This window comes from Scylla paramamosain, chromosome 19 (assembly GCF_035594125.1).
Source record: "Scylla paramamosain isolate STU-SP2022 chromosome 19, ASM3559412v1, whole genome shotgun sequence".
NCBI classification, from domain to species: Eukaryota; Metazoa; Arthropoda; class Malacostraca; order Decapoda; family Portunidae; genus Scylla; species Scylla paramamosain.
In genome coordinates this window covers 18,123,642-18,131,141 of record NC_087169.1, presented here as the reverse complement: position 1 = coordinate 18,131,141, position 7,500 = coordinate 18,123,642, and the positions used below count along the sequence as shown (strand labels likewise).

Below are 7,500 nucleotides of genomic sequence, written 5' to 3'. Positions count from 1 at the left end.
CTCTCGTGTTTCTGAAAGGACGGGAAGGGAAGGGAAGGGAAGGGAAAGGGAAGGGAAGGGCGGGGGAGATGGCCGGGCGTTCTTGTCAACAAAATACCTGAAATGTTTCCTCACGGGGGGCACTTCGGTTCCCCCTGAGAGGATGCGGCCCCCGGGGTGATGATAGATTGAGTACCCACGGGGGAGAGGCGTCTTGGGGCGAAAGGGAGGGAAAGGGAGGGGGAAGAGGGAGAGAAAAGGGAAAGGGGGATGAAGGAAAAGAGAGAGAGAGAGAGAGAGAGAGAGAGAGAGAGAGAGAGAGAGAGAGAGAGAGAGAGAGAGAGAGAGAGAGAGAGACAGAGAGGAAATATGGTGAAAGATAGTGAAGGAAAGGAAGAAGAAGAAGAAAAGATGGTGAAGGAAAGGAACATGGTGGAGACAAGAAATATTAAGGAAGATGGTGAATAATGGATGGTGAAAGGAAAGAAAGCTGAGAAGATGATGAAGGGAAGGAAGACGAAAGGAAATGGTGAAAGAAGATGGGAGTAGAAGGAGGAGGAGAAGATGATGAAGAAAAGGAAGATGAGAAACGGTGAAAAAAGGTCATTTACTCAGACGGAAAGTGTAGAATTGTGGGGAAAATATTTTGTAGTTTTTCCTATTACTTCTTCTAATTTCACGTCCTCCTTTGATTATTATTCGTACTGTCATCATCATTCTTCCATTGCATAATTTCTTCATCTCATTAGCTCCCTCCATTCACTCCCTCTCACTCCCTCTTCCCCTCTTTATTTTCTCTTTGGCCATTTCTCCTTCCTTGACTAGTACTTTGAGATGGTGGTGACAGTAGTGGTGATGGTGATGAGAAAAAAATTGTGGTAGATCAACAAAATAAAGAATTCAGCTTGTCAGAATGTTTGTATAATGTTTTGGTGGTGATTGTGGTGGTGATTGTAGCAGTGGTGATGAGTCTAGGAGGTGAGAATGGAGGGTGATTTTAATGATGCGGGTTATGAGGAGAGATGAGTGGGAAGTCAGTGGTGGTGATGGTGGTGGTGGTGGTGGTGGTGGTGATGGCGAGCAATAAGTGAGGTTTCATCATTTCCTTGCCTTTTGTCCCCTCATTCTCAGTAATGTACTTAGGGAAGGATACTCTCTCTCTCTCTCTCTCTCTCTCTCTCTCTCTCTCTCTCTCTCTCTCTCTCTCTCTCTCTCTCTCTCTCTCTCTACGGCGCCACACTCTCAAACTTCCACCACTAATATAACTTCAGTTCTTCATATTCTTCCTTCCCCTCATTCCTCCGTCTTCCTGCTTCCCCCTTCTTGTCCTCTTCCTCATTATTCCTCTTTGTTGTTCCTCCTCTCCCCTTCCACATTTCTGCTTGCTTGTTCTCCCATGTATTTTTTTTTTATCCTGTCCTTTCATTGTCTTGTCTTTCTTCTTCCTTTCTCTTTTATATTTTTAACTTTTTCATGATTCTTCTTGTTTCTTTTTAACTTTTGCACCTATTTTTTTTTTTAACTTTATTTCGTTCGTATTTTGCTTGCTTTCGCTGATATTTTTTTTCCTTTTCTTTCAATCCAAGTGTTGTTCATTTACGTCTTTTTTTCTTTCTCCTTTACCTTTGTTTCTCGTTTTCTATTCTCCTCTGCTTCTCTCTGTTGTGTGACTTCCTTATTGATATTTTACGTTTTCTGTTTGTCTCCCGTTTTCTCACACTATTTTAAGCTGTTGAGTTTTGTCCTTGCTACTATACTCTCTCTCTCTCTCTCTCTCTCTCTCTCTCTCTCTCTCTGTTTGCTAGTCATTCATTCAGACAGTCGGCCAGTGAGTGAACTTGGAAATGAGTTTGTTTGTCTGCCTGTCTGTTTGATTTATTTTTTCTATCTGTCATTTCATTTAGTCAATCAGTCATTCAGTTATACTTTTAGCTGGTCAGTGAGGCAGTGAGTCAGTTCCCACCTTTCTCTCTCTCTCTCTCTCTCTCTCTCTCTCTCTCTCTCTCTCTCTCTCTCTCTCTCTCTCTCTCTCTCTCTCCCAGTTTTTGTTTGTTCTGCTGCTTCCTGTTTGTTTGTCTTCCCGCCTGCCAGCCTCGGCCGCTCCAATACTATGCTAATCTGAACACAGCTCAACATGTGCCGGGAGAGGCCGATACAGGGACAAGGAGAAAGAGTATGCGCTTGAGAGAGAGAGAGAGAGAGAGAGAGAGAGAGAGAGAGAGAGAGAGAGAGAGAGAGAGAGAGAGAGAGAGAGAGAGAGGCAGCTGGTGGCATTATTTGACCTAAACACGTGCATCTGACCATCTTCCCCCTCCTCCTCCTCCTCCTCCTCCTCCTCTTCCTCCTTCTCCTCCACAGTCCTCCAGTTCTTTGTAAACACGTCAAGGCGACCTCTTCATGCCTCCCAAGGTCGGCTGTGATGGGGTACAGTTACCTCTCTCTCTCTCTCTCTCTCTCTCTCTCTCTCTCTCTCTCTCTCTCTGTCTGGTAAATCATCTCAGCTTCTCAACTTTGCTTAAAAAAATAACACACAAAGAATAACTGATTTTGCATACACGTGTCCTTAAAATGAGCTTGTGTTAGTGTGTATGTGCGTGTGTTCGTGAGTTGCTGGAGAGAAAGGCACACGTGGTTCACGCAGTTAGTGCAAATAGTCGCGGGAATTTGTGGTTAGTCGAGAATGGTGCGGAATAGTCACCAGCCATCGTGCGGCGAACTCTGGGATGCGAAAAAGTTATCCCGTTTCGACTGGGTGACTTTGGTGGCAGCCCTCTAGCTCTCTCTCTCTCTCTCTCTCTCTCTCTCTCTCTCTCTCTGCTCCAAAGATAAACAGCGTTGCCAGTGCCTGATAGAGTCTCGATCCTATTCCTCATCCCCAGAGGGTCGATAAGGGAGAGCGTGTGGCGAGGCGTCCGGACCCGTGGTGCTGGCGTGCAGGGGCGACAAAACAAGCCCCTGCGGTACACCACTCCCCATACACGAGAGGACGTCTCGCTGCGTGTCCCTTACCGCAAAAAGTGTCACCGCAGGAGTATTAATCTTCTTTCTTTCCTTCGTCAGGCTGATCTCTAGGTACGGGAGGTGAATATGAAACGGCCGCCTGCTGTGTGCTTCCTTGCGTATGCCGCCCCTCCTGCCCCAGTCTTCCGCCGCCGTGACTCGTGTCCTCCCGCTCTGCTTCGCTTTGCTGCTTCGCCATCATGTCACTTTTTGCTGTTAGGGTAAGACAATCGTGAAGACACAAGGCGAGTGAGCTGCGCGTGTCTCGCTTTCAGGTTCGTATTTGTTTCAGTTTCATGTCGACGACTTGCCACTTTTAACAGGTTCTAGTGGAGATTGGTTTGATTTTAAGTATATTTTCATGATTTTAGGAATGGTTATAAAGGATTCTGCACTAGCAATGGAACACACACACACACACACACACACACACATGAGAACACGACCTATCAACTTTGTGGCCTTCAAGAATAATCCTGATGAAATAACCCTTCCTCCACAAAAAAAAAAAATAAAATAAAATAAAAAATAAAAAGAACTATTTTCACACCCGTCAAAGAGAGATGAACCGCTCACACTAAGACTGAGAGATGATTTTTTTTTAACGATAAGTGTTAGTTAGTGAAGACATTAATGAGAGAAAAAAGCAAGACAAAAAATAAAAATCACCAAGAGTTAAACAAAGAAACATCAACATCCTCACATCCACACTACCCGTACTAATATTTGCGTGGAAGAGGAGGACCAGTGTAGGTTTTACTTGGGATAACTAGGAATGGCTTCATAGCGAGTGACATAGATAGATACAGCAAGGAAAACAAACAGAAGGGACGCTGCTTTGGCCAAACAACGCGTGTCTCCCCACCACGCTAACACACGCGGCAAATACGAGGCAAATTATGTAGATTGTTTTAGTAAAGACGCCCAGATGATATTACATATTAGCGTTGTGCAAATTAGATAAATGTAACGGAGTGAGTAAATAAAGTAGAAGCTTTTGTGTTAATGGCCATTGCAAATAGTTGAATTGTTACGAGAGAGAGAGAGAGAGAGAGAGAGAGAGAGAGAGAGAGAGAGAGAGAGAGAGAGAGAGAGAGAGAGAGAGAGAGAGAGAGAGAGAATCTTCATAATACATCACATAGAATCGAAATGCGCATGTATATAAGGAAAATCTAAAAAAAAAAAAAAAAAAAACAAAGGAAGAACGACACAAAAAGACCAAATAAAGTGTCACGAAAAAAAAACACAGAACATAATAAAAAGAGAGAGAGAAAAGAAAAAAAGATGTAAAGGCGCATAAAACTAGAAGGCTTAAAAGAGAAAGAGAGGAAAAAAAAAGTAAAGACGAGCGAAGCATGAAACGTAAACAAGAAGGACAAGGAGTAAACAGAGTAACATACGAGTGACCAAACCAGAGAGAGAGAGAGAGAGAGAGAGAGAGAGAGAGAGAGAGAGATAATGATTAAAATGGTGCCGAAATAATTACCTGGCCATGGTTTGACTTCCGCCGCGCCCTACCTGAGCCAATTAACTGATTAAATTGGTACGCCTATCCAATTTGAGTGACGTATTAGTGTCCTTTGCTCTCAGGTGCGCTGCGAGGCTTCCCTGCCGAACACGTGGATAAATAAATGAATAAATGAATGAATACAGCCACGAATAATGAGATAGTTTAATTTCCATATGATTTTTCATTATTTTTTCTCCTTTTCTCTTCTTTTTGTGTGTCTGTGAATTTCTCTACCTTTCTCTCCCTCTTTCTCTCCTTTTCTATATCTAGTTTCTTCTATTTTTCCATTCATTCTCTCAGTTTGATTCATACAGCCTTTCTCTCTCTCTCTCTCTCTCTCTCTCTCTCTCTCTCTCTCTCTCTCTCTCTCTCTCTCTCTATCACACCCTCATATCCCCACCACAAAGATACAAGAGGGAGATAAGAAGTGCTACTGCTGAGATAACATTAATTAAGATCAGGTGGGGAGGCATATGAACATCTAGCACCTGTACAGATTCTGAACCTATCTTAAGGGGGTTCCAGTAGTATTTAAGGGATTCTGCAAGGTTTAGGGGACCCAGTTATTGTTAAATTCAAGGGCGCGTGAGGGAGCTTGTTGGTGCCTCCCGGAAGTCATCGTGGGCCGAGACGCGCTGTTTCGCTTCGTGTCTGTTCGTATCCTTGAGTGTTTCGAAGCTTCGTGTCGATTGATTTTATTTGTAGTGAATTATTTGGGTTCTCAAGGATGGAAAGTGAATGTTACAAGAATTTTTAAGTTTTTTTTTTTTTTTTTTTTTTTTGTGATTCTGTTGTTCTTGAATGTTTGTCTCTTTTTGTCTCGACTGCTTTGTCTTTAGTGAATGTTAGGTTAGGTTTTCAAGGATGTAAAGTGAATGTTGCTAGAGTTTTCAATGGGGTTTGTATGATTGTTTTATTTCTTCTATCTCAACTGCTTTTATCTTTAGTGAATGTTAGTAGGTGTTTCAAGGTTGTAGAGTGAATGTTACTAGCACTTGTAAGGGTGTCTGAGTGATTCTAGTTTTCTTAAATGTTTCGGTTCTTTTGTCTCGAGGTCTTTAACTTCGGGGAATATCATCAGAGTTCTCGTGGATTTCTTTATGATTCTAGTATTCCTGAGTGTTTCAGTACCCTGTCTCCACTACTACTGCTTTTAACTTCAGTGAATGTTATTAATGTTTTCAAGGGTGTCTGTGAGATTATAATTACCCTCGAGTGTTTGAGTTCTTTTATCTCTTTTTGTTTCCTGCCTGTCTTTAACTTAAGTGAACGTAATTATGCTTTCTAAGGATGATGCTATTATTCTAGTGATAGTTTAAAAAATATTCTACATCACCACTGCAGAAAACAAGCATCACAAGTCGACCAGTCATCTCTGTAGCCTTGGAAACGTTCCTAATGTGAGAGGTCAAAGTGTACAAGAACAAGGGCCAGCGTTTGTGTCTGGCAGCGAGGCTCAGACGGCTCTGTGTCACCGAGCAATGGGATTATGAGAGATTCAGGTGGTGAGGGTGCCTGCTGGGATAGACTTAAGTGAGCTAATGAACCAAGTTACCCACGCAACAACCAGATAGATGGGTGAACAGACAGACAGGTGGAGTGGTAGAGACTGAAACTGAAACATAAACAGGTATACACACTTCCAATAAACTAAGTTATTCTGAAAGACAGCAGCTAAATAAATGGATGAGTAGTCGGGCACTGATGGGAAGGTAATAGACGGTTCAGCGGTAGAATTAACAGAAAAGTAGACACCCACACATATATCTAATGAACGGAGTTATTTTGACAACCAGTCAGGTAGATGGAGTAGGATGCGTAGATGGACAGGCAATGGTGGGGAGACAGTAGACAGACAGAGTGGTAGAGATAAACAGAAAGATACAGGCATAGTCTTACACACATTAATAACAGTAATTAAGTAGACAGATGGATGAATTGAGAGATAAACAGTGATAGGAAGGGCGTAGACAGGAATCGACAGACAGAATAGCACACACACACACACACACACACACACACACACACACACACACACACTCACAACAGCACCCACCCACCCCAACACCCACCCCAGCACACACACACACACACACACACACACACAAAAGAAAAGAAAAAAAAAAGAACTCTGGATCAGACAACAGGCAAAGCAGCAACAGACACCAAACACCACCAAGCAGGCAGGGGGAGGAGGGGCGGGGCGTGGCGGGGCGGCAGACGCTCACCTCAGCACCAGCAGACTCCCGTACCCGGTCAACGGCGCGGCCTTGCTGGGTCACGCGGTGTTGAGTGTCTTGGCCAAATATACAGGCTTTGCGGGGCAGACAAGGCTGGTGTGCCGCCCCCGCCCGCCTCCCTCTGTGCCGCCTCTGTTCCCGCCCCTTTCCCGCCCACCACCTTTCCTCCAGCGTGTAAATTATTGGCTCAAGTAAGGATTGAGTTACTCTTTAGCTTCAGGGTTCACGTCAGCTCTTCCTCCTCTTCCTCCTCCTCCTTCTCCTTTTAGTTCTTCTCTTCTCCTCCTCCTCCTCCTCTTCCTTCGCGTTTCTCACTGATGCGTCGGTGTTACAGATGTTGGGTATTGTTTGTTATTTTGCTGCTTCTCCCTCACTCTTCTCCTCCTTGTCTTCTTTCTCCTCCTCCTTCACTTCCTCCTCCTCCTCCTCCTCTGTCTTGTACATACGCCTCCTCTTCCTGTACTTGCTTCCAATACTTCTTGTTCCTCTAGTTCCTGTTCTTCTCTTACGTTAATTTTCTCTACTTTTACAATTTACTATTTTTTTCCTCATTTTTTTTCTTTTTTTGCTGCACTCTTCCCCTTTGTTTGTCCTTCCTGAACCCTCTTCTTTATTCTCTTTCTTCCTGCCCTCCCCGCGTCTCTTCCCTTCCCGTAGCGGTCTCAGGGTGGCTTGGTAATCAATGCAGGAGACACAAACACCTCTTCCTTCACCTGAGACGAATTGATGAATTGATGTCGAGGAAGAGAGGGAGCGTGAAAGAGCAACAAC

At 43.9% G+C, this 7,500-nt stretch overlaps 1 long non-coding RNA gene across 1 annotated transcript in view; it reads left to right on the top strand.

Moving 5' to 3' along the window:
• Nucleotides 1-7,500, top strand: part of LOC135109823 (uncharacterized) — a 28,773-nt gene that overhangs the window by 12,797 nt on the left and 8,476 nt on the right. Inside the window, exon 2 of the long non-coding RNA XR_010272917.1 lies at nt 3,040-3,200. This is a non-coding gene — a long non-coding RNA (uncharacterized LOC135109823). The remainder of the gene's footprint in view (nt 1-3,039; nt 3,201-7,500) is intronic.